General features: G+C 43.6%; 2 protein-coding genes across 5 annotated transcripts in view; one reads left to right on the top strand and one right to left on the bottom strand.

The window, feature by feature from the left end:
• SLC4A1 (solute carrier family 4 member 1 (Diego blood group)) overlaps positions 1-11229 on the bottom strand; it is a 103013-nt gene extending 91784 nt beyond the window's left edge. The window contains exon 1 of one of the 2 annotated variants that reach the window (XM_040330533.1): positions 11057-11229. The gene's annotated coding sequence lies outside the window, so the exon portion shown is untranslated. The remainder of the gene's footprint in view (positions 1-11056) is intronic. The other variant, XM_040330534.1, reaches the window with a different exon arrangement.
• RUNDC3A (RUN domain containing 3A) overlaps positions 1-27754 on the top strand; it is a 96989-nt gene that overhangs the window by 15507 nt on the left and 53728 nt on the right. The window lies entirely within an intron of this gene.

The following is a 27754-nucleotide window of genomic DNA, read 5'->3' as shown; positions in this document are numbered from 1 at the left end:
CCTGTTGAACCGGCTGAGATTCGAACTGTGTATGTCCAACCTAAGGGCCTTTTACCCCAAATAGAGTAATCTTACCAAGGGTTTCCTGAGACCTGGAAATTATTTTAAGGTGTTAAAAAGGTTGAGAGAGTCTGTGTACAAAAAAACCCCACAAATTTTGTGATGGAGAAGGAGAGGTGTTCTGTAGCTCATCAGGGGAGCACTCAAGTAGGGCTGATAGCAGAGACCGCATTGCTCACTTAAGGTAGTTGGGTGTCCACTGGATTTCTGGCAGGTCAACAGGCTTCTGTACTTGCATGGTTTTTAAACGTAAAACATTTTTAAACTGGAGAAAAGTGTATGAATTGGTGAGATGTACCAAGTATGTTCTGGTGTTTGTGTTTTATTTTTTATTTTTCAAACATATGCTTTAGACCCGGTTCACACTGGGGCGACTCAGCCGCCTGACAAGTCGCGTCCCATTCTAGTGAATAGAACCGTTGTAATAGGAGTGACGCAAGTCGCTCCGACTTAGAAAAAAGTTCTTGTACTACTTCGGGGGCGACCTGCATTGACTTCTATACAGAAATCATTTTGCAAGTCGCCTCTGAAGCCGTCTTCATGTCGCCTGGCCGAGTCGCCCCCGAAGTCGTGCCGCCCCTGCGTGAACCGGCTCTTATGGTGTATCTTTTGTATATGTTCTGTGGCTTATAAATATTTTTTGCATTCCAAGTGCAAAGATGCACTGCATGTTGTTGACTGGATCTGTAGTTCACAGACCTCTCTGTATGTTGTTTGATAAGACGATGTAGTGGCAGGGAACTCCCAACTACGTGAGAGCGAAGATAAGGCTAGAAGAGGAATCCCCACCACACCCAGCTTACAAAATACCCCAAGCTGTCTTAAAGTAACCTTTACTCTTTGTCATCGTATTTACGGCTGCGCATTGACCATTCACATAAATAACGCACTTAGGCTGAGGTATATATAAAAAGGAGGTTTAGTGTGATTGTTACCCCTACCAAAGTGATTCTGATTTGTCTCTATTGGCTGTAGCCAGGGCTACTGATAGGGGGGGACCACCAGCTCTCCTGTAGGGGGCCCCAGGAAAAAAGAGGGGCCCAGACAGCAGGAGGGTTGGTGGAGAACAATGCCCTCTGTGTCTCTCGCCCAGGTTTCTCTCCCTCTTCCTCCCGCCGGCTTTTAGCTGCTGGGTGAGAGACATGGAGGGATAATGATTCTGGCCAGCCGCCACTGAGCTCCTTCCCCTGCATGGAGAGGGGGTTGTGCTAGGAGGAGGGATTTGTGGGAATGTGTCCTAGGAAAGGGATTGAAGAAAGAAGATTTGTGCTGGGAGGGGAGATGCGGGTGATTGTGTACCAGGAGCCGATGAGGAAATTCAGGGCTAATAGGAGGGATTGGGGCAATTGTGCTGGCAGGGGAGATTTGTACTAGGAGGGGGAATTGGGATGGCATTTGTGTCCATTAATAATGATTTTCATGTATTTTTTGGTGAAAATATTGTATAGAATACCGTTGTGTGTGTGTGTGTGTGTGTGTGTGGGGGGGGGGGGGGGGGGGGCGTCGGGCTGTACGGGGCCCCATGATTCCTAACGGCAGGCCTGGCTGTAGCTCTACCTTTTGCTCTAGTTTTGCCTAATCAAGTGTAGTACAGAATATTATCATAAAAAACATCCAATGCCAAAAATATAACGGAAGGCAAAGATATTTTATAGTACTAGAATTTCATAGCTGGTAAGTAGTCATGGTCATTGAGTTAAATCTAATAAACTAGACCAGCCTTTCTGAACCTTTTTGCCCCAGAGAAATCCTTAATATAATTTTCAGGTCTTGAGGAACCCCTGCTAATACCAATTCATTGGAGGCCAATGGCAAGAATGTCAGTCCTACAGCAATGGTTACTGGTCAGAATGCCAATCTTACAGGCAGCTAAAAATATCATTGGTGTCATGCAGCTGGCCCTAAAGTACCAAGTGGAATTTGCCCCATAACTATGCAGGCCCCATCAAATAGGTTGTAAATAAGCCACAGCTCAAGGAACCCCCTTCAACCTCTGGAGAACCCTTAGGGTTCCATGATACCCTGTTTGAAAATGATTGAACTAGACCTTTGTTCACACAAGTGGGACCAAAAGCACTGTCTGTCCAAATGCCTTTTATTCTGCCAATGCCATCGGCCTCAATGTGTAAAAAGTCCAACAGACATAGACATCAATGCTTAGAACCTCTACCCTAAAATATAAAGTGAGACACAGGCATTGACTAATCAAGACCTATACACTAGCAATGATTAACCCATATCAACCAATCAAAGCCTATCTTTTAGGCCAAACGGCCACAGCAATTGGTTCATCAAGATCTATGACATTTCTGATCCTGACTGTCTTATAATGATTTAAGCTGAAATCTTTTTGGTTGCTGTAAATTAATGCACACCAATGATTTGAGTAAGGGGTACACAATGGTAGAGATGCCAGTTTATCAAGAGTCTAGACCTGTTTTATACATTACATACTCTAATATATATCATTATCAAGGCCCATACAGGAACCCATAAGAAATAATTACCAGGAATGTTGGCGGGAAAGGGTGCTTCTCAATTCAGACCATTATTCTATTAAATACACAGGAAGCCATAGCTTTTTTTTGTTTTTAGACCCCATGACCATAAATATACAAGAACTACAGGCTTTCTAGTATACATACTCTTGACCCATCAACTTAAATTTCTTAACATCCAATTCTATATTACTATATAGTGGCAATGGATTTCAATCTTTTAAGATCCATAAGTAGCCTAGATTTTAATGTATTGGGATCCTATCTGTATAAGTTGTATAAGATGTTAAGAGTCTTTCTTCAAAAGACAGCATCTGGGCCATTGCCCATTGTGCCTCCCTCCTTATACTCCAACCACCACTGCAAGCATTTTATGCTGTGTTTATTGTTGGAAGGCCATAGGGTACAAATCATACAAGGGCACTGGGGAGGGTAATTGCATTTATGGACATCGGTATGCCAAGAGACACAGAGGGATCTATATTTTTTAATGTTTACGATTTTTTTCTCCAGGAACATATGAATCCCTAAACATGAAAGATTGGCTCTTGAATACCTAGACTCTGTGAGGTTGATTTACTAAAACCTGGAGAGTGCAAAATATGTCGCAGCTTTGCATGACAGCCAATCGGCTACTAGCCTCAGCTTGGTCAGTGAAGCTTTGACGGGAAAAAAACCCAGAACCTGATTGGTTGCTATGCAAAGCTGCACCAGATTTTGCACTCCCCAGTTTTAGTAAATCAACCCCTATGTGTGCAATTTCATAAAATGCTTTATATCTGAATGTATACATTTGGTTTAAAATGGCGGAAGTAGGTACATATGGCCGGGAAGCTCATCTTGCCCTGGATTGGATGAACTTACAAAGTTATTTATACAGTGTTGCAATCCTCGGGCTGTATAAGCAATGGTTTCTGATGGCAGAAAACTCTGTTTTTATAGTGACCTAGTTTACGGGAAGAACCATGGGCACCTAAAAAGACAAATGCTTGTCTGGACACTACAAGAGGTCCACAAAGGAGTGTGGGCTTTCAGTGTTGATGGTTTTAGCCCTCTGTAAGGTACTTGTGGGTTTGTTGGGGTGCCTTGCCTTAAGCACATGTCCACACTCAATGCACTCAAGTTGATGTTCGTTAACATCCAAGTTTTTTTAAACGTTGTTTTACGTAGATTTAAACGTTTTTTTTTAAACGTTTACAGCTAGAGACAAATGCATTTTTCTATCCTTAACACATATTCAGTACATTTAGAGCTCTGCCATCTTTCCTCCCAGACTTCTCCAAGAAATATAGTGAGCCACTAATCAACTGCTCACATTGGGGCAGGATGGTGGTATTCCAAAGCTGAGTTCCCCCTTTTCATAGGTTAAAATCTGTGTTCACATACTCCCGATCCAGTGGATTTTAGAAGCATATAAAAATAGTTGGAATTAACATAAAACCTCAAGTAGATATCAACACAATGTGGTAAAAAGAGGCAAAACCTTTTAATTGGTAAGCCTAAAAAACCTACAAGGAAACCTGTGTTTCAACCCACCAGGACCCCATCTATAGCTACGCCAAAGGCCCTGGAGAACTGAAACATGACAATGGGTTTCCCTGTATGTCTTTATGCTTATTGAATAAAAGATTAGGCCGCTAATGCTGGATGCCCCTTTTTACCACATTACATTTACGCCTTGGCAGGAGACTGATACTTTCGATACACTAGCAGTGGGAGGAGAAAAGCGCAAGCAAGGGTGAGCTGTGTACTTTTTTTTTTTTTTTCTTGTGTTATTCTTAAAAAATGAATATATTATTTCAAGTAACAAAAATAAATACCCACATCTGTTTTGATATCTGCCTCTTGTAATCCCTACACATCTATACTCAGATAGGAAAAGAAAGGGGCAACACTAAAGCCGTGTACACATGATCGGAATTTCCTACGGAATTGTCGGTCGGAATTCCGATGAAGCTGACTTCCATCATGTCATGGATATGCAATAAAGTCTGGCAGCTTACCTCTCATGTCTTCATTAAAGGCCTGACCCTCTTTCTGGCTGTTTTTTGACATCCCCTCTGTCAAGGAAGGTGATAAAAGACAGCCAGAAAGAGAGTTGGGCCTCCAATGAAGACATGAGAAAGGTAAGCTGCCAGACTTTATTGCATATCCATGACACATCAGTCTTGCATACACACTGTCAGACTAAATTCCCACCGTCCAAAACGCGGTGACATAAAACACTACGACGAGCCGAGAAATATAAATTTCAATGCTTCCGAGCATGCATCGACTTGATTCTGAGCATGCGTGGGTTTTTTCTCCGTCGGAGTTGCACAAGTCAAATGGAGCCCACACACGATCGGAATTTCCGATTGAAAAAAGTCCATCAGACTTTTTTCATCGGAAATTCCGATCGTGTGTACGCGGCATAAGAGCCAACCGGGAGTGCTAAATGCAAATCTGCCCATATTAGGGGGCAGAGCTGATGTCCTATCGGTGAATTGCACTTCACTGTCCAATCAACAGGCTATGAGCAGGGTGGTACTAACTGAGAATGATGTGCTTTTAATGGTTTGCCTGGTGCAAGCACTTCTCATTCATGAATTCATCCCACCAGCATAAATTCATATTGATGCACCTTTTTAGAATGCTTCCCAATGTATATACTCCCTGTAGTATGATCATAGTTTTCACAGATTAATTTAGCTTTCTATACTGCATGTACAAAAACCCTTTTTAGCTGTTGCTGATATTCCTCTACAATGTAATACGCTTTAATATTTTAATGATGTAGTACGTCCTTCCTTTTAAGATGCATGCATTGCACTTGACAGTAAAATCAATGTATTTCATTGTACATCATGAGGTTAATATATTTATTAAAGCTTCAGTTTTACAGTTGGTTATTTTCTCATAGCACTCTGTTTACATCGGAGGCTCTGAATGGAGTTGATGTGTTCCATTAACACATAACACTTGCTGTTTTTAAAGTATACTTCAAGCCAAATTTTTTATTTTTTTTTACCTTTTAAAGTGGGTAAGGGGTAGAACCTCTGTTGGATTTGGGGTGTCTATGTCCCAACTGGAAATATTTACCCTTGTTTTCAGTCTTGTAGGTAGATTCAGAAAGAGTTAGGCCGGCTTATGAGTAGATAAGCCGGCCTAACTCAGAATCTACGCCGACCTATGTTTAAGTGTATTCTCAAACAGAGATACGCTTAAACATATCTAAGATACGACGGCTTGCGCCGTCCTATCTTAGATTGCAATATTTTGGATGCCCGCTAGGTGGCGCTTCCATTGCGGTCGGCGTAGAATATGTAAATGAGGAGATACGCCGATTCACGAACGTACGCCCGGCCGACGCAGTACTTTTACGCCCTTTACGTAAGAGATAGGCCGCGTAAAGTTAGAGCTAGGCTCTAGTGGAATAGTAATGTCAAGTATGGCCGCCATTCCCGCGTCGAAATTTGAAATTTTTACATCGTTTGCGTAAGTCGTCCGTGAATCGGAGTTTACGTCCACATCAAAATCAATAGGCCCATGCGGCGTACTTAGCCGCAATGCACACTGGGAAATGTAGTCGCCTGGCGCAGTAAAAAAAAACGTCAAAAACGTGAGGTCAAGCCTCATTACCATAAAACACGCCCCCCTCCAACACATTTGAATTAGGCGCCCTTACGCCCGCCGATTCAGGCTACGCCGACGTAACTTAGCAGGCAAGTACATTGTGAATCATGTACTTGCCTCGCTAACTTGCGGCGTAGCTTAAATTCCTTAAGCTACGCCGCCGCAAAGTTACGCGTCCGTACCTGAATCTACCTATTGGTCTCTAAAAAAGGACACATGCACCAATAAAGACCTGAAAAAGTATTCTGTATTTTACTGTACAATTAAAATTTTCCAAAGAAAACTGGATTAATTAAGGAATGCAAACCTGGAAAATCCTCACAGTAGTCAATTTTTTTTTTTTTTTTTTTTTTTAAGAGCTTTTAACTTTAACATAGGTCCTTTTAGTTTAGGCCCATAAAATATTCATTCTGGCATTGTAGTTTTAAATTCTACACCACAGATAAGCTTGCTTTTATTGGTTTCCATCCATTATATCATCACAAGTGAAGCTGCATATGTTGGCTTTCATCCAATGCATTTCTTGGAACACTTATTTCAAGGATGCATATAAAGTTTAAATAATGCGAGTGATCTTTTATGGTGAATAATAGTTTTTTTAAGAAAAAAATATATCATAACCTATCTTAGCCCTATTTTTTTATATACCAATCAAAAGGCACTTGGAATAAGGAACCAGTCCAACATGTTTGATGGAGGTCCTCCGAGTAAAGCTAACCCAAGTGAGGGCATCCCACCTGGCTCCAAATGCTACCCATCAAGGGGAGTTTGGTGGGTAATACAATATTAATTAAGGGGAGAATGTATAGGCATGCAAAAGAGAACCGTTTCCCTCTTTCTTCTTGCCTCAAATTTCTTCCCTACTTTATCCAAACCCAAAAGTTTTGTCTTGAACTTTTGACCTTTTACTCATTAAAGGGGTTGTAAAGGTAAAAAAAATAAATTCCCTAAATAGCTTCCTTTACCTTAGTGCAGTCCTCCTTCACTTACCTCATCCTTCCATTTTGCTTTTAAATGTCCTTATTTCTTCTGAGAAATGCTCACTTCCTGTTCTTCTGTCTGTAACTCTACACAGTAATGCGATGTTTTCCTCCTGGTGTGGAGAAAGCCTCTTGAGGGGGCGAGCAGGAGGGTCAGGACGCTCTCTACTTTGCAGAGAAAGGAGCTGTGTGTTAGTGGGCGTCCTGACACTCCTGCTCGCCCCCTCCCCCCTCAAGAGGCTTTCTCCACACCAGGGAGAAAGTGTCGCATTACTGCGTGGAGTTACAGACAGAAGAACAGGAAGTGAGGATTTCTCAGAAGAAATAAGGACATTTTAAAAGCAAAATGTAAGGATGAGGTAAGTGAAGGAGGACTGCACTAAGGTAAAGGAAGCTATTTAGGGATTTTTTTTTTTTTTTACCTTTACAACCCCTTTAATGCATTTTTCCACATAAAAAGCATCCTGGTCCTCATAATTTTATCTTATGTTGACCAAACCTGAAATGGCGAAAATTGATTGGATGACTGCACCCTGCATTCTTTTTCAAATTAAACATGACCTGCAAATCCAGCGGGTATGATTATTTTTATTTTTTTAAAGCTCCTCACTCTTCAGTGAACAGTTTTTTTGTTTTTTTTTTAAACGTCACCATCAGCTTCACCAATCCTATTAGGTACCACTGCCAGTCTGACTTCAACAGATGGTGTCAATAGCTTGGTTTACTCTTCTATATGAATAGCTAGGATCAGAATTCATCTCACTGTGGATACATGATCTTTTTATTTCTTCCAATTCTATTTATTTCTGAATGCAGAATGTTTCTTCGATTAAGACCAAAGTATGGTTAGGAATATGTATTGCCAAAACATGTCTTCCTGTAATGCAATGTGATGATATCCCTGATGCATAAACTCTAATGTACTGTTTACATTTTCAAAATAAACTTAATTGAAAAAAAAAAGAATTCATCTCACTATGTAGTGATCTCCTCTCATTTGCTGTTGCATCTCCGGGACAGGAAGTGAAAGGAAATCTCCCCAGTGGGGCAGCAAAAAAATGAAATTAGCTGATAGAGATTTAACTCTTTCCTACTCTATCCCAAAATAAAAAAAAAATAAAAAAAAATAAAAGTTTTGGCTATACATACACTTTAATGTTCTAGTGAAGATTTTAGGAAGTGATAACTTATACCATTTTCTTCTGTGAATTAATTTTTAGTTATTTTTTTTATGGCAAATTCAGCTTAATTTTATCACCAAATAAAAAAAACAAATCCTTTTAAAAATCACAGTAATAAGAATATTTCTTTAAGTGAATTGATCCCGATCTTGAAAACAAGCAATCTTTGATAATTCTCCTATTATTCTGAAGATAACATAATGCAGCCTTTAGCACTCAAAAAATAATCTTATGTTTTGCAGTATAAGCCTGCTGTATTTTCTGCAGAGCTTATGGGCTGATAGGGAGCAAACAGCCATATCGGCACATTTGGGTGGAGCAGACAATGCAACCAATGGGTGTCCAGGGCATTATTTAAATTAGAGCGGCAAAATGTACATGCAGACTTGCTTGTGTTTAATAAGGCAAGACTGAGCGCAATGATATCCACATGCAGTAACCCAAAGAAACAGAATTCCACCTCCTCATGGTCAGGGCAGAGAGATTGCCTATGGTTCTTTGCGATATTAAGTTTTTTTTGTTTTTTAATTTTGGACATAACCTAAGATGCATTGTTACAGTACAAAAGGGTGAATGCAATTCCCCCAACCTATATGCTTTTTGAATTCTTACAGAATAATTGATACTATAAGAAACAATTATGCGGTCTTGACTGCGATGGGCTTATATAGTAGGGCACATCACAAGGAGAAAATGTAATAAAAATGTAAAATGGCACTGTGCACACAAATATATTAAATAAATAATAATTTATTAAATATTCAATAAATTAAAAAAAAATTATTGTGGTCAAAAAATAATCAAATACAGCAGCAAACCCACACAAATATTACAATAAAAATTATGAATGCGAATACATCCAAAGGCAGCACTTCCAGTGAATAACTAATTGGAAGTGGGAGCTGGCTGGTTTCTAGAGGGTACTGCTCATTGGCCATATTTACAAAGCTTTATAAAATGAAACTGCTTATTAAGGGCAAGTCAATTAATATGTGATAGAAAAAAAAATTCTGCATCCCAACCAACTATAAAAAAAAATAGTTTCTGGGGCAATCTGCAATAAAATATGCAACCTAAACCATATTAGCCTACATGGCAAAACTTCAATAAATTGACATTATGCACTAAGCATATTATTCTTGGTAAATTCAAATATAATCGTATATATGGATAATTTTGGCTAGCCTAGAATTTGATCTAAAAATATCCAGAGACAAAGCTACAATAATCTTTTGAGCAAAAGATTATGGTGCGTGCTTTGGTTAGAGGTACATGGGAGCCTGCCACAAAAATATTAAGGCCTGAAATGCACCTTTTCGCACTCCTATGCAATAAACCCTGCATTGCAGAGCACCACAACGCATGGTAAACTACCATGTGTTTGGGAGCACTACATCAGACAAAATGGTGCATGTCTGAGTTTTATACTCTTCTGGTGCATTGGTTGCTCATTCATTTAAAAAAATAAAAATTAACAATGTACCCAAACAGGTCTGAATGGGCCCTAAATTGCTCCATTTTCCATTAAAATAGATTAAACCGCATCCGTAAAGACATACGCCAAGGCACATCATGATGCATGTTGACGTGTCATGATGCACATAAACGCCATTACTGATTATTTTCTATGGGTTACTACAGATTACACATGACTCCTTGCGTTTGCACCAAGATTTTGTGTTTGTAAGCCAAGGGACCAAGCAATAAGGCCTTGTACACACGACCAAGTTTCTCGGCAAAAAACAGCAAGAAACTTGCTGGGAGATATTTTTTTGCCGAGGAAACTGGTCGTATGTACATTTTCGTCAAGGAAACTGTTGAGAAACTCGACGAGCCAAAAAGAGAGCATGTTCTCTATTTCCTTGACGGGAATGGAGAAACTTGCCTTGTCGAGTTCCTCGACAGTCTAACAAGGAACTCGACGAGAAAAACGATGTGTTTCGCCCGTCGAGTTCCTCGGTCGTGTGTACAAGGGTTGAGGATAACTGATCCAGTTCTTGGTTAATAGGCAACATCAGATGGAAAGTTTTCTGCACTTCCAACTTAAGTAGGCAGATTGAGTTCTACAATGTAATACATTTGTAATAGCCTTATATGTACCCAACTGATATTGCCCAGGGTTGCCAACTTTCAGTAAATTTACAAACCGTTTGTAAAATCCGTAATTTTTGCATCTGTCCATAAATGTCCATTATGGATGTGTAGTCTGTATGTCCGTAATGGACATTTATGAACAGATGCAAAAATGACGGATTTTACAAACTGTAAATTTACCGACGGTTGGCAACCCTGACATTGCCCAAAGGACATTTATAACTAAATAAAGATAACTGATTGAATAATAAAGTATCCCCTAAAGCACATTCAACTAATGATACAAAATTCAAGGCATCTTATTTTAGAAATACAAAATACTGTAAGTAGTTAAAACATTTTTTTTAAAGAAATAATCTATACAATCAGTCTATATACTTGTTTGCCCCAATATATTATAAGAGCCTCCTTTTTGCCCCAGACATAAGCCTGTGTGACTGGATGACCAACCAAATTTAAATTTTGATCAGTTTAACAATGCTAAGTAAATACTTTGGTCGCCAAGGGTTACTACACATTATTGCTTTTCTTTAATAATTAAAGATTGGTAAATTCATGCCTTTTACTATAGCAGCTGCATATTCATTTCTATTGTATTTTTGGTAGCCCTTAACCCATTGCAACCTACCTTGGTTACCAGCGTCGGGGCTCCTATCCTGCGTTGGGTCTCGTTCTCCTGAGACCAACTGTTCCTTCCAAAAAAGCCCTGAGTCACGAAGTCACCGGCCCTCCTATCTCTGCCAGAATTGAAGCTTATCTTCACCTACACTCTGCTCCCTCAAACCTCCACCTCTCCGCCCTCCTCCAATGAAGAAGGCTGTTCCCCCAATACTCTATTAGCTTAGTCTACCTCCCAACCTACAAATTCTGTTCCTGAGAGTTCATACTTATGGGGGGCCTGAGTTTAACCATGGGGTGTTGCTGATAGATTAGCCAGTGTTGTGTTTTTATATATATATATCTTTTTTTTTTTTTTTTTTTTTTTTTTTAATGTATACTTGGGTTTAAGGGTATAACCAAATGGCTCTATCAAACATTATATAACGCCTTGCTTTAAAAACTTACTGTATATTTGTATGTGCATTAAATTTTCCCATTTGTCTTTTTTTTTTCTTTAACACCCCCTTCTCTTTTTTTTTCTCTCCTTTTCTTTCTTTCTTTTCTCTTTTTTCCCCCCTCATTTATTTAATCCTTCCTTTTTTATTTATTTATTTATTTATTTATTTATTTTGTTCGCCATCATCTGCTGTTTTTCACTTTGAATACACTATTTTTGAAGGAAACTTATTGTTCAATGACATCCTATTTTGGACAGATTTCAACTATTGTATTTTTTGGCGTATAACATGCACTTTTTTTACCCTGAAAATGGAGGGTAAACTATGCCTGTGTGTTATTTATATATATATATATATATATATATAATTACATTTTTACCAACAGTGGCGATCTGCCCTGGGTGCCACCCATTGGGGGGGGGGGGGGGGGGTGTCAGGCCGGCTGCCCCACCTCTCCTGGCCCTGGGACAGCGCTGCCAGCATACTTTAAAGTTAAGAAAACATTACTGCGGCGGAGCCAACGGCCGACATGTAAGCAGCGCTGGTCCGGAGCTCCGTGCAAGGCAGAGTGATCCTGCACACATCCTGGGCGTCAGAGCCATCCCTTCTCGTCGACACGAGTAGCCGCAGACTCCTGAACCTGTGCTGATCACCCGGCGATGGTCAAATACGGCCGGACGCCGGTGGAGTCCCCCGGGAAACGTATCTCCCAGCTTGCCTGGGGATCCCAAGATGGCGGCGGCCACGAGGCGGAGGAACAAGGCCCCAGCTTGGCACAGCCTGATGGCGATGACTGGCCTCCTCTGTCGGATAGCCAGGTAAGCCAGCTGCCTCCCAGAACTAAGGGACATAAGAAGGGCCCACACCGAGCCGTATTGCAGCCGCAGGCGGAGGGGGATGAGGTTCCTGACACAGGCGGGGGGGGAGCCCTCCCTGAAGCAGATCATGGAAGCCATCTGTAACTGCCAGGCCACGCTGACCGAACATATAGATGGCATTAAGACAGAAATGTCATTCCTTAAACAGGACATGCAGACTATCAGGGAACGGGCGGGTGAAGCTGAACGGAGGATAAGTGACCTGGAAGATGTGGTCCGTCCCTTAGAAAACAAACTCCATGATGTCCACTCTGAAGTGGGGGGCTCATACTGACAAGCTATGGGACATGGAAGACCGCCAAAGGAGGAACAATATACGCCTGGTGGGCTTCCCTGAAAAGGTGGAGGGCAAGCAGCCTGAAGACTTCCTTGAACTGTGGCTTAAAGATTCCTTCCCAGATACTACATTTTCCCGTTTGTTTGCTATAGAGAGGGCCCACCGTATACCATCGAAACCCCCCCCCCCCCCGGGATCTCATCCACGCCCGATGATTGCACGTATCCTACATTTCAGAGACCGTGAAAATATCCTCCGTGCAGCTCGCACGCTGGGTGATCTACAATTTAATGGGAACAGAATCTCCATCTATCCTGATTTTTCTGCAGCTACGCAGAAACAGAGAGCTTGCTTCCTGCATGTTAAGAAGAGGTTGAGGGATGCACATATGGCCTACAGTATGATGTATCCAGCAAAGCTTAGAGTGGTCGATGAGGGTAAAGTCTTTTTCTTCACTTCTCCTACAGAGGCTTCCAGATGGCTGGATACTAAGGGGCGCCCTAGCCAGAGAAATGGCCACTGAAAGAAAGGCTGTCGTTGCCCGACCCTCATTATGGGCCTTTACTGGTTACCTCTTAGCCCTGCAGCACTTGAACTTTTGCGGATCTGTTCCGCGCTGCAATTTGCTCTGACGTCAAATTCTTCCTGGGCTATGCCTTGCTCGGTACTGCCGGTCCCGCCGGTAATTTGACTGACTTGGTTCCTGTTTTTTATCCCCCTTTTTCTCTTTTTTTTTTCTTCCCCCCTTTGTTGGAAGGCTGACTCTGTGCCTTTGGCACTAACATTGTGAACTACGTGCTCCTTAGGGGGTGTAGGTGGAAAGAGGGTGGAGGCCTCATAACCCCCTGGAGTAATTCTGTTTTTTTGTGGTTATGGGATATAGGCACAAGGCATGTTGGGGCTGTGTGCGGGGTGGGGGGTGGGGAACTGTTCACTTTATGTTGGTTGGTGCCGTGTGCTGCTGTCTCTCTCTTTATCGATCCCCACAGGTTACAAGTACTGGTTCTACTTTGATGGACCAGGGAGTTCCTCAACACATATCACTGATGTGTCTACTCACTGAATGGCGGGTAAGATAAATATACTGTCCTGGAATGTACGGGGTCTGAACTCGAAGATAAAGCGCTCCCTTGTATTTGACTTTGTAAAAAGGTATAAACCCCATATTATCATGCTACAGGAGACGCATCTTCAAGGCTCTAAGGTTCTAGCGTTGAAAAAGGCTAATATTATGAGGGTTATACACGCTGAGTACTCCACCTATTCTAGAGGGGTGGCCATTTTAATCACTAAGAGGGCAGCTGCGCATGTGTTGCAGGTAAAAACTGATCCGAAGGGAAGATATGCTATCCTAGTATGTCAGATATTTGGGGTGTGTTTGACATTGGTATGTGTGTATATCCCCCCTCCTTTCTCTTTCCAGGTCCTGGAAGAGGTCCTTAGTGCTGCAGTACAGGTGGCACAGGGTCCGCTGCTCCTGCTGGGTGATTTTAATGTGGTGTCGGATGCGTCACTCGACAGGCATGGGTGTGTGGCTGGCCCTCGCCCTACTCTTTCCTCCTGGTTGGACAGCTATGCCCTCAGGGATGTGTGGCGCTGTCGTAACCCTGGGGTCAGGGCATATTCATGCCACTCGGGGACGCATCGGACACTCTCCAGGATAGACATGGTACTGTCCTCGGTTGATGCTCTCTCCATCGTTTCTGAGATTAGATACCTCCCCAGAGCTCTTTCTGATCACTCCCCCATGGAGGTCACATTGACTTTAGATGTGCCCAGCGGGAGACGGATGTGGCGTATGAAGACGCAATGGTTAGAGGAGGAGTATGTGACGATAAAATGCAAACTAGCCATGGAGCAATATTGGACTGAGAATGCTTTGGGCACCTCGGTGTCCACTCAATGGGATGCTTTTAAAGCCACTTTGAGGGGAGTGTTTGCCAGGGAGACACGGGAATTTGCAAAGGCACTAAACTCAGATGTTCAGCTAGCCGAGCAGGCTGCCGTGGCTGCTGAGCATCGTTACATACAGACCCCATCCCAGACCGCCTACAGCTCATGGCAGGACCTGACAAGAAAATATAGGCTGCTGCTGACTGACCAGACTATGAAACTACAGTTACGACAGGCCAGGTCTATTTTTGAGTTTGGTGACAAAAGCGGCAGACTTTTAGCTTTTCTGGCAAAGCCCCTGTATACACCTACTTCGGTTCTGCAGATTAAGAGCCCTGATGGTGATGTAGTGAGCGACTCCCAAGGTGTTCTTGACACATTCCTGCACTTTTACGATACTCTGTACCAATCCCAGTCCTGCTGTTCGGATCAGGAATTAGCTTCCTATCTGGAGGGTATGACTTTACCATCCCTGACGGAGGGGGACAGGACTACTCTTGACCAGCCCATCACATCTGAGGAAATAGCTGCTGCAATTGCTTCCTTTAAACAGGGAAAATCGCCCGGTTTGGACGGCTTCCCGGCGGAGTGGTACAAGCTGCATAGAGAGAGCTTGACTCCCCGTCTTCAGAAGGTGTTTATCACTGCAGAAAAGGAAGGTATACTACCGGAATCCATGCGAGAGGCTTTGATAGTGGTGATACCAAAGCCCGGTAAGGATCCTCTGGAATGCGAGTCATACAGGCCGATCTCGTTGATCAACACTGATGTCAAGATATTGGCCAAAATTCTGGCAGGTAGGCTGCAATCGGTGATACTTAAGCTAATTCATTCGGATCAAACCGGGTTTATACCGGGGAGATGCACTCAAATGAATTTGAGGAGGCTACATGTCAATCTGCAAATGCCTCATGCTAATTGTGGTAAGAGGGTGGTGGCCTCACTCGACACAAAAAAAGCATTCGACTCTGTCGAATGGAACTACCTCTTTGCCTTACTTCTGAAGCTGGGCCTTGGGCCTCGTTTCGTGGGCTGGGTTAGGTTGCTCTATAGGGAACCGAAAGCAAGTGTTAGGGTCAATGGACTTATCTCGCAATCGTTCAACATTGGCAGGGGAACGAGACAGGGTTGCCCCCTGTCACCACTTTTATTTGCCTTGGCCATAGAACCCCTGGCGGTTAAGCTTAGAAATCAGGCTGACATCAAAGGACTGTTAGTCGGGGACTTGGAGGAACGCGTATCATTATATGCTGATGACATGCTCCTGTATCTGGGAGACCCGGATGGGTCTCTGACGGCTGCTTTCTCCTTGATACAGGAATTCGGGGATTTCTCCGGATTCCGGATCAATTGGTCCAAATCGACGCTTTTCCCTCTAGATCCACAGCCGACCCTGACCACCCCCCTTCAATACCCGCTTAGGGTGACAACCCGTTTTAAATATCTAGGAATAAATATAGAGCTACCTATGGATAGATTCTCTGAGACAAATTTATGGCCGGTAATTAGAGACTTCAGGGACAGGATACAGAAGTGGAAGGACCTTCCGCTCACGCTGTTAGGGAGGGCCAACCTGTTTAAAATGATATACCTCCCAAAGTTTTTGTACATACTTTCTAATGCCCCCCTGTACATCCCCAGGAAGACCTTTAGATACATTGACTCCCTGCTGTCTTCCTTTTTATGGGGAAATGGAGCGGTTCGGGTGGCGCTGGCTGTGTTACAGCTACCAGTAGGGAGGGGAGGTCTGGCCATCCCCGACCTCCGCCTGTACTACTTGGCGTCGCAGCTAGTTCAGGCACACTGGCGAATGTTTCCTCAGCTGAACAACGCCGCGGTTGCGGTGGAGGCAGCTGCGGTGACCTCCTATGAGACACTGTTAAATTTCTTCTATAGGGGGGAAGCTCCGACGGAGGGTGGAATGGCGATCCTCCGACCAGCCAGGAGGGTGCTTGAGATCTGTATGAAGCATGTCCAGGATAATCCCCTACACCTGTCTCCCAATGCCCCTCTGTGGTTCAACCCCAGATTGGCGGAACTTCGCCTGCTGGAGGATGGGCATAGATGGGCCAAATTTGGCCTAGTATATCTCCATCAAATCTTTGATCGGGGGGAATTTAAGACATTCACACATATAAGGGGAGAGCTGGGGGTGCCTGCAGCTTGGCTGTTTCATTACACCAGACTGAGGCACGCTGTTCGCGCTCAGTTTGGCATGGGACCCGTCGCCCTGGGAAACACTAAGCTGGAGTCCTTGCTGCTGAAACCTGAACACACTAAACTGATCTCTACTTATTATGCGGTACTAATGGGAAAGACACAACCAAGGGAGGAAAAAGCGAAACTTAGATGGACGGCTATAATTCCTGAACTGACTGATTCCCACTGGGAGGAGGTACTACTATCCTATCTCCCTACGGTGATTTCCGCTAGGGACAAACTAATACAACTGAGGTACCTGCACCAAATGTACTATACACCACACAGATTATATAGAATGGGCAGAAGAGAGGACCCTGTTTGTCATAAGTGTCTGGTGGCAGAAGGCACCTTTATTCATATGGTGTGGGAGTGTGACAGGATCCGCCCGTTATGGTCACAGGTTACACAGTTTATTGCAGATACTTTCGATCTCCCAAATATATGTAGTCCACTTTTGTGCCTTTTAGGCATTATAGAAGATGAAGTTATGAGTAATAATATGCGAATATTTTTGAGGTTGCTCTTTTACTATGTCAGAAAACTCATAGTCCTAAACTGGGTGAAGAGGGAAGGTCTTACTCTATCTGCTTGGAAGGGGCTGGTAAACACAAATGTCACGATGTATAAAATGACTTATGAAGCAAGAGGGAGTAAGAAAAAATTCTGTAATGTATGGGGGAGATGGGTGGACTCCAAGGATACCACCCCTGATGAGACGTCAAGGCCGGCTGGCTTTGACTGAACCGTATAACAATCATTGTATACTTGTTGTTGAGAGAACTGTGGGGATTGGAGGGACAGCAGCGCACGGCACATAAATGGGGTTTTATAATTTTTCTATGCTGGGATATTTTGGTTTTTTTTTCCTCTCGGCATTTTAGTTTCTTTACTCTGTGTTCTAATCTAGGATGGCTACGCCACACTATGTCACTTCTCCACGATATGGACTAAAGTACTACTTGACGGGTATTAGACAGAAATGTGGAGCTTAGTTGTAGTTACAAGTTTGGAAAATATAAAAATGGCTATATGCACTTGAGGAGAACCCATGTTGGGATCTTCTTCTGTTATTTAGGTACGAAGAGACGTGCACTTGGGATATTCCATATCCTCCGCGTTCCAAGAATGCGTGCTATTATTCTTATACTTTGAATGCCTTGTGAATTTTCTATCCTCCTCACAAAAATGTACCATTGCTTTTGTACCCTGAATGCACTGTCGTTTCCTGAGAATGTGTTTTATGGCTAATAAAAACCTTTTAAAAAAAAAAAAAAAAGAAAACATTACTGCTAGTCCTTTCTCGTACGTCCTTTCTCCATGTCCGGGAATCCGTGCCTGGGGCAGGGGGTCTGTGTGGTATATACTAGCTATTTCCCTCAATCCAGCCATGCCCAGCAGTGCCCTTACCTAGCTTAACAACAAGTATACTGTTTTCCTCAATTGTAGAAAACCGGTTTGTAAAATTAAAGCAGAACTCCAGCTTTGCATTCAGTCTTGCACAGTTGTATAGGCTCCTCTACAAATACTGAGGCCCCGTACACACGACCGAGGAACTCGACGTGCCAAACACATCGAGTTCCTCGTCGAGTTCAGTGTGGAAGCCGCCGAGGAACTCGGCGGGCCGACTTTTCCCATTGACTGACGAGAAAATAGAGAACATGTTCTCTTTTCGGCCCGACGAGTTCCTCGTCGACTTCCGCGCTGAAAAGTGTACACACGACCGAGTTTCTCGCCAGAATCCCTCTCCGCCCGAGTTTCTGGCTGAATTCTGCCGAGAAACTCGGTCGTGTGTACGGGGCCTCCAGATTTTACTGCTCATTACAAGTTGCTTATAGTGTGCATTAGAAGATGCAGCAAGTCAGAGCCTGACTTATTCCCTGGTTTAAGCATCATCTACATCTCTTTCCTCCACAGCTTGACTGTCACTGGCCTGTCCTATTCATTGGATTTCAGTTCTTTCAATCATGGAGACTCGGCATCAAACGTGGGTGTTACCTGGGGTGGGTCCGCATTCAAATATGCATGCCTGGGAATAGCTTTTCTATGCAACTTGGAAAGATCATGGCTGGTCGGAGTCCAGCCATGATCTTTCCAAATTGCATAGAAAAGCACAGAGACTCAGTGATGATAGGTATGTGTAGCGCCCTGCTCCTGTTGAGTAGGCACTATTTGTAAATTTAGTTATCTGAGCTGTAGTTCAGCTCAGAATTTCATGGGTTTTTGTTCCAATTCGGCTGCGTTGCGCATCTTCCACCTGACTGTGGGTGTCGCTGTCACCAGGGTTCAAGGTTGGAAATGTAATGGGCTGGGTGTATTGGGTGCCACTGTGCATTCTGGGGAGGGGTACTTAAGGGGCAGACACCGTTCTGGTGGGGTCTTCTGATCCCGACCCGATGGCCCTCCTGGCCTCAGGGATGTATTAACAACCTTTTGGTCTCCGGGCCTGCTGGCCCGAGGCTTTGTTATTGCGAGTAGGCCCAGAAGTTTTGGGGGCCTACTAGCCCAGGAATAGTCCTGTGCTGTCTTCTCTGCAGGAAGGAGCCGAATTATTGAGGATTCAATTAGAGGACGCATCCTGGCCAATTTACCTTGCAGTGCGGCCGGTTTGGCTGAAAGATCCTGGCACCGTGAGCTGTGTAATTTCTTTTGGAACTTTGCAAAGTGCATGTGTGGTTACATGATCCTGTGGCAGAGCACCGTGTCACGACTCGACGGTATTCATCAAGTCTGTGGCAGAGACTTTTGAACGAGCTTCGCACCGGCTGCTAGGCCAGTGAGAGAGGCCTATCCAGTGGTCGCTGAATCCAGTGTGGAATAGTTTGTCCTCTGGTTTCAAGATTATACCCGCAATCCGCAAAGCAAGGTACATGAATCTTCCCTAACCCTCTGTCCCTCTAAAGGAACTTGTTTAATAAAACGCTTGAAGAAAGGGAAACCAAGTGTTGGTGTGGACATTTGTAACTCTTCAAGAAGGACCTCCCAACATTTAATACGGGACATCTTGTTGAGCGGGGGGATTGAAGTTGTTGAGCGGGGGGGATCCAAAGTTGTTGGCGGGGGGGGGGGGGGGGGGGTGGTGGTTATCAGAGTTGTTGAGCGGGGGGGTTGGCCAGGGATCAGAGTTGTTGAGCGGGGGGGGGGTCTCCTACCTGTTCCGAATCCCCGCCAGCGCCATCCACCTGCCGCACCCCCTTCCACCATTCCACCACCATGGTCCGTATTATTTCCCGCACTGTGATTGGGCGTACAGCTGTCATGTGCGGAGGCGGGCATTCTAGATGTTCGCAGACAGGCCACCCCCACGACGCACATGACGCCAATACGCCCAATCACAGGCCAGGCTACGGACACCAAAACATGGCGGGGAAAATCAAACATGGAGGTCCCCGTAATGTCGCGCCCGGGGCCCTGTTTTGCGGGAATCTAGTCTAGTCCGCGGGACCCCGGGACACATTTAGAATTCCGGGAGGATCCCGCGGAATCCGGGACGGTTGGGGGGTATGTATATGTATTGAATATGGAAAGGTTTTATTGAAAAATGTCAACATGTTGATGAAGAGAAAAGGGAGGAACCAGAGAAGACAAAATAAAAGAAGACTCTTGGCACTGGTGCAATCCCTGCCCTTTAAGAGGTTTATGACACCGGGAGGCGGGGCACGGCTTAAGATCACATGACCACCGTGATCAGCCAATTGCAGCAGTCACGTGGTCCAAAAACTCCAGATTGCAAGGAGCGTTCGTGACCTTTCGTTTCATCCACAGTAACTGTGCCGGCAGCGTGCCGGCACAGGTATATTGGCAGAAATTCACGCAAATATGCGGCCCTTCTGCGCCAAGGACCAGACACTGAGAGGCCGCATATTTACGTACGCCCGGCGCCAAGGGCTTAAGTTTCAGCCTCTCTTTTAGAGGTACAGTACATGTGTGTGTGTGTGTGTGTGTGTGTGTGTTATGCCCTTTCTGACTGGAGTTGGTTTAAACTAGCAATACAACATATACGACTCACTTGCTACAGCTAGGTTGTGAATGGGTGACCAATTGTAAAAAATTAAGCAATATAAATACATTTTAAGTTTCTTGCTGAGATTAACAGATATCTTGCAGCATGCTGAAAATCTGACTTTTGCAGATAACTGTTTTCGAGGGGGGGGGGGGATATCAAGAAGATTACCATACTATTATTATTTCAGGTACTTGTATAGCGCCGTCAATTCACGCAGCTCTTTACATATACATTGTACATTCACATCAGTCCCTACCCTCAAGGAGCTAATCTAAGGTCCCTAACTCACAATCATAAATTTTTTATATATATATATATGTATATATATATATATTATACAGTATATATTAGTGCCAATTTAGACGGGATCCAATTCACCTACCGGCATGTCTTTTCTCCAAAAGGAAGGAAACCCACGCAGGCACAGGAACATGCAAACTCCAGGAAGGTGGTGTCATGGTTGGGATACGAACCAGACTTTTTAGTATACAAAAAAAATTATAAAAGTAGTTCTCAGTCTTTTTTTTGTAACAAACCAAATGCCTTCTATCCTATGCAAGGTATCCTATGCAAGGTATTTGCAGTGCCTAATTAAAATGTGTGTGTGTGTATATATAAATCCATTCATTTAAAATCTAATGGAAGTTTTAACATGTTAAAGTAAGTTTAAAATCCATTGTTAATATTTTTAAATCTGCAGCTTTAATTAGAAAAAAATACCTGGTGATCCTGCCATGAAGTTCCTTGTTTAGGCCATTCCTGATATAGGGTGACAAAGCTCTGTCCAGTTGTGTTCCTGTGTTGTCACCCTGTCATACAAGCTTCCAATGGAGTCTACAAGTAGTCGTTTCAACGCGCATTATGTAGACATGGTCCTCTGTTGTCGCCATCAGGAAACCCGGCCTGAGAAATGCCTTGGCGCCATCGCCTGGAGTGCATATAGGCACAAAACTGTTAACAAAAATGGTTTAAGATGCACGATACTTAAGCAAACTAAATGTCTTTCAGTTGAGGTAAATCTCTAATTTTAAAAAGGCAAAAAAATTGCTACAAAATTAAGCTGGAAAAAATACACCGCCGTTGCATCTGGGTCCTCAAGTTGCATCCTTTGTACTTCACACCCTTTGCTCATCGTATTCCCTACGCTCTCGACATGGTTACACCTGTTCCATCTTCGCAACCTTGCAGTGAAATGGAGCTGAACCTTCAACATTTAGGATCTGTCTCTTCTAAAACAGGCCATGAATTATAGATCTGGGTATTGTCTGTGATCACCTGCGCACACTCCGTACACCCCACAGGCAGATCCTCCACCAGCCAGATCACTATCTGGATAATCTCCTTCACCTCGGACCGTATGCAGTCTAAACAATATTTATCCACTTAAATTATAAATAAATCATCATGGGAGTAATTGATTTATTGGGTGAACTTCATTTGCCGTAGTCGGTTTGAGGAAGAGATAGGTGGCAAAGTTTTATTTCCAATAAAGGGTCAGTCCACCCCAATTTGATAGTTCAGTTATTGGTAGATGTTGGAATGATAAGCCAACTGCTGTTTTTTTGGCAACGTGTACATCTCTTGGTTAATCTATTGGGGAGAGTAGGGTTAAGGTCAGGATGGTTCAGATCCAAGTCTGAGCCCACCGGAGCAATCCCACCAGGAAACCACCAATGTACTGGGACAATCATAAGCATTCCCCGCCCCACAGCTGCACATATACAAGGGGTATGTACACATGTCGGGGCCGGGAGTACCTTGGCCGCTTATGATTGGCACCGTACAGTGATGGCTTCCTGGCAGGATCCCTCAAATGGGTTCAGACTAGGATCCAAACATGTCTGAGCTCATCCGTATTGGAGAGATCTCTGCACCAGAATCTGCACACTGCAGTGCTGTTCCCTGATCATTTTATATTTATATAGTATTGAGAATGCAATGGGAGGAGCTGGGACATACAAGGTGGGTGGGGTTGGCTAAAATTCCCGCGTGAAAAGGAACGGATACAAAAGTTATGTCATAAAAATCTTGTTGCGGTATCAAAAACCTATAAGAAGCTAGGGGCTGGCTCAGCCCAGCAGGCCTCAGAGCCAAAATATCACTTTGAGGTTAACTAACTCTTTAAGAACCACTGAAAAGTAGCCATGTGCTGGGCTACAGCAATATGGAGAGACGGAGACCTTTCCTTTTATTATTCTCTCCCTTTACAAATATACTAATGTTATTCTGCCTTATTATCCTCTGGCCAGCAGGGGGCAAGCTAAAGCCAAACACGACCCATAGATTTCCATGCAGAATGCTGAGATTCCTGGGAGTTGTAGTTGGGGAAGGCAGCCATATAATGGGACCCATAGACTCTTTGGACTACATATCCCAAATGACACTGCAGCAGGAAGGATGGAGAGAGGATTTTTGTTAAATTTCCCAGGGTATGTTCTTCCTCTTGGCACCAAAATAAGAGGGAGAGCAGAGCACATCTATCCGAGCATTCCCCTGCCAGTGGAGATGCGAGTCTGACATGCACTGCCTACATAACAGATCCTGCACTGTTACTGCAGAGAGGTTGGAGCGTTCACTTACCCTCTGCTTCCCACTGCTGATCAACAGACTTTCAGGGAGAGACTGAGGAGGGGGGGGGGGGCCCTTCTATAGTGGGTGTCCACAGGAGCATCCTGGAAACTGGTGAGAGGGCTATTATGCCCATTTTTGAAACACCTTAGCAGCAACTGAGCTGCTGAGAGCAGGACACCATGAGTACCCAAGCCATACCGCACCCATTCTCCACTTTGTACCACACTTATTCCAAACCTAGACTGCACCTTTAGTGTATCTGAACCACATCTATCTTCCACCTGTGCTGATACTATACTGTACCTGTACTTTTATCTATAATTTTAACTGGGACTGTCATTAAGGCACTCTTAAGTGGCCCCAACGGTAGCCGGCAGAAGAACATCTAAAACAATTACCGTCCTGTAATTATTTTACAAACCCCCTTTGTTCCTCTGCCCCTTACACTACCAGCCTTGTTTTCTTTCGGACAGCGCATACCCAGTCGGTTTAGAACACGCATTGCCACCATAAAAGCGTTATGGCAGTATAGTTCTAGCACTTGGTAGATTAAACTTTACTACTGCTCACTGTTGCACTTGCGGTGGCTTTGCTACGGTTTATGCTGATCTAGACACCAAATGTCAACCACCTGGTTGTTCGAGTATTTGAGGTGTATGAAGTTGTGGAGGGCTCCCCCACCAGAGGATAGAAACAAATGATCAAACCTTGTAGGACACACCGTGTCTCTGGTATACATATCTATTTATTCGGCACAACCTTAGTTTTTACCATAAATTGGAAAAAAAAAAATTTTCTAAATGTACTTTTTTGTATGTGTGTGTGTGTGTGATATATATTATTATTATTTTATTTTTTTTATTTGTGCTAATATTGTGTGCCATAAAAATTGGAAACTAAGTACCGTATTTTCTGGTCGTATAAGACGACTTTCTGGGTACAAAAAAATGCATCCAAAGTCGGGGGTCGTCTTATACGCCGGTGACCGTCTCCGTGCTGCGAGCGTCAATGATTTAAAAGCCGCTCCTTCTCCTCAGAGTGTCCTGTGATAGGCGGAACACAAATCTTTCCAGCAGCACCTCTGTTCTGTATTCCTCCTATCACAGATGCCTTCTCATCCTCGGACGAGATGAGAAGACGTCCGTGATAGGCAGAACACAGAACAGAGGCGCTGCTTGGAAAATTTGTGTTCTGCCTATCACAGGACAGTCTGAGGAGAAGGCGCGGCTTTCAAATCATTGACGCTCGCAGCACGGAGACTGTCACCGGCGTATAAGATGACCCCAACTTTGGATGCAGTAGATTCAGAAAAACGTGAGTGATTGCACTGTTCGCACAGTGGGGGGCAAGTTCAGGCACAGGGGGGGCAGTTCAGGCACAGTGGGGGCAAGTGATGGCACAGTGGGGGCATGTAATGTAATGGCACAGTGAGATTTGAAAAAGCCTGTTTCTGTCAGCGGTTCTGGCTACCCCTCAGCTTCCAGAAAGACTAGTAGGAAGGGGGTAGTCCAGTCGTCTTATACGCCGGAAAATACGGTAATCAATTTAGCTGCATGCTGCCATCTAATGGGTAAAAAATGCTGCTGCTATCACCTATGTGTTACCACAGAAACTGAATAAAATAATAAAATGTGATGGTGCTGCTGATATATAAAGAACTAAAATAACCTATAAGTAAAATAGTCCCAATAACTTTATTGGTACTAGCTATTTCAGTTACCGGTATACGTTGTTTTAGTTCACTATATTTGATCTATCCGCAGCGCTATCACATTTTATTACTTTAAAAATTGGAAACCACCGCCATTTTATTGTGCTGGGGCTCTGCTTTCAGAAAATATTTACAGTTTTGGGGGGTTTTAAGTGATCTTCAGGCATAAAAAAAGGAAAGGGTTTACAAACATCCTCATATATTCTAAGTGCCCAATTCCAAAGAATAAAATAAATCACAGCTCCACACTCAACAACCTACTGTGTGATTACTGTTAGCTTGGGGTTTTATATCCTTTTTATTTATTTATTTATTTATTTATTTATTTATTTACACTTGTTTTTATTACTGGCTGGAGCCCCGAGGTTTGAATTGTTAGCCCACCGAGCCACCTAGCCCATGGCCTGGGGTAAGAGGGTGCTACAATAACTTAAAATATGCACTCACCAGTATCCGAAAATTTTCCCAGGTCCACAACTGTAGTAAGCTCTGCAAGACAGCAATCCATCATCATCATCATCGTTGTTGCGTCCACGGTTCTCGTTCACCATGTTGACATCTGTTAACATATTCAAACATATTTACTAGTTACTAGTGTGATATAGTGTTTGACGCAGAAACTCCACGAGTCTCGCACACAGCAGTCCAGAGGGGGACACTCCTCCCTCATATAGGACTGTCATAGTGACGGTTGCCTGTATGACTTGCCCCATAGGACACCAGTGACCTGTTACGAGGAATTCATCATGGAAATTAAGGCATAGGGTTTCGCGATGTAAAAGAGCCAATTAGACTCTCTACTCCGACTTACAATTTCTGGCATTGTGTTAAAGATAATTGTGCTACTTGGGATTAAAACGCGTCCCAGTGGTCTCATTTAATCCATCGCATTTTTTCTATAACCGAATATATACATTTTTTTTTTATTTAGATAATTTCGCAAAAACTGTAAATGTGTGTGAGAAAATAAATCCTAAGGCTGACCATACGCTGTGCTTTCTCATTTAGATCTACCTTCAAACTTATTGGATAAAAATGTAATCCATTGTTTTGGTTTGTCCTCATAGTTTTGGGTAATGTGACATTGGATACGCTTTTTTTACAGCACTCTAATGCCAGTAAAAGCACTTGTTACATGTAAACAGGATTGTAAGCTAACCATTTTATTTAGTGTTTCGCTTTGCTTCAAAAATTAAATCCCATGTCGCTTTCTTGGTGCTGCAAACAGTGGCATAGCGTGGGGGGGGCAGGGGGAAGTTCCCCCGGGCACAAAATTTAGAGGGGCGCAGCGGCAGGAGACTGTGAGCTCTTCTGCTTTGCTATGAGAAAGAAGTTGCGGTGCAGTCCCAGCTTAGGCTCCAGCGGTGACACTGACACAGCAGTGAGTAAATGTACACTGAAGACCATCCATGATGATCCCAGGGATTGTGACCGTGCAGAGACTGGGGGGAAGGAGGAGGGCAGGTCAGTGTAGTGGTCAGTATAGCAATCAGATAGGTCAGTTTAGTGGTCAGTGTGTGAATCAGGTACAGTTGTATTCAAAATTATTCAACCCCCACTGAAATAGATTTTTTTGCCCAGTTTGACATTGATTTTGATCATTCAGTCATCCTGCTTACAATTAAATCAAAGAGGCACGTGTAGGTCAGACAAATATAACATAACATTTATAATGAAATAACCACAAATGTCTTTTCTGTGCTCACATCATTATCAGTTTTATTCAACCCCCAGTTGACATTCAAACTTAGTACTTAGTACAACATCCTTTTACAGTTATAACAGCTTTTAAACGTGAAGCATAGCTTGACACAAGTGTCTTGCAGCGATCTACGGGTATCTTCGCCCATTCGTCATGGGCAAAAGCCTCCAGTTCAGTCACATTCTTAGGCTTGCGCACTGCAACTGCTTTCTTTAAGTCCCACCAGAGGTTCTCAATCGGATTTAAGTCTGGTGACTGCGATGGCCACTCCAAAATGTTCCAGCCTTTAATCTGCAACCATGCTCTAGTGGACTTGGAGGTATGCTTGGGATCATTGTCCTGTTGAAAGGTCCAACGTCTCCCAAGCCTCAGGTTTGTGACGGACTGCATTACATTGTCATCCAATATCTCCTGGTACTGAAGAGAATTCATGGCACCTTGCACACGCTGAAGCTTCCCTGTACCTGCAGAAGCAAAACAGCCCCAAAGCATGATTGACCCCCCGCCATGCTTCACAGTAGGCAAGGTGTTCTTTTCATCATAGGCCTTGTTCTTCCTCCTCCAAACATAGCGTTGATCCATGGGCCCAAACAGTTCTGATTTTGTTTCATCAGTCCACAGAAAACAATCCCAAAACTTGTGTGGTTTGCCCACATGACTTTTGGCATAGTCGCAGTCGACTCTTCTTATTCTTTGGAGACAGCAAGGGGGTGCGCCTGGAAGTTCTGGCATGGAGGCCTTCATTACGCAGTGTGCGCCGTATTGTCTGAGCAGAAACTTCAGTACCCACATCTGACAAATCTTTTTTCAGTTCCTCAGCAGTCACACGGGGACTTTTCTCCACTCTACGCTTCAGGTAGCGCACAGCAGTCAAAGTCAGCATCTTCTTTCTGCCACGACCAGGTAGCGTTTCAACAGTGCCCTTTGCCTTGAATTTGCGAATGATGCTTCCTATGGTGTCTCTTGGTATGTTTTACATCTTTGCAATCTTCTTATATCCATTGCCCTTCCTGTGAAGAGTAATCACCTCT

This window comes from Rana temporaria, chromosome 12 (genome assembly GCF_905171775.1).
Source record: "Rana temporaria chromosome 12, aRanTem1.1, whole genome shotgun sequence".
Classification (NCBI taxonomy): Eukaryota; Metazoa; Chordata; class Amphibia; order Anura; family Ranidae; genus Rana; species Rana temporaria.
This window is presented reverse-complemented; position numbering and strand designations above follow the sequence as displayed.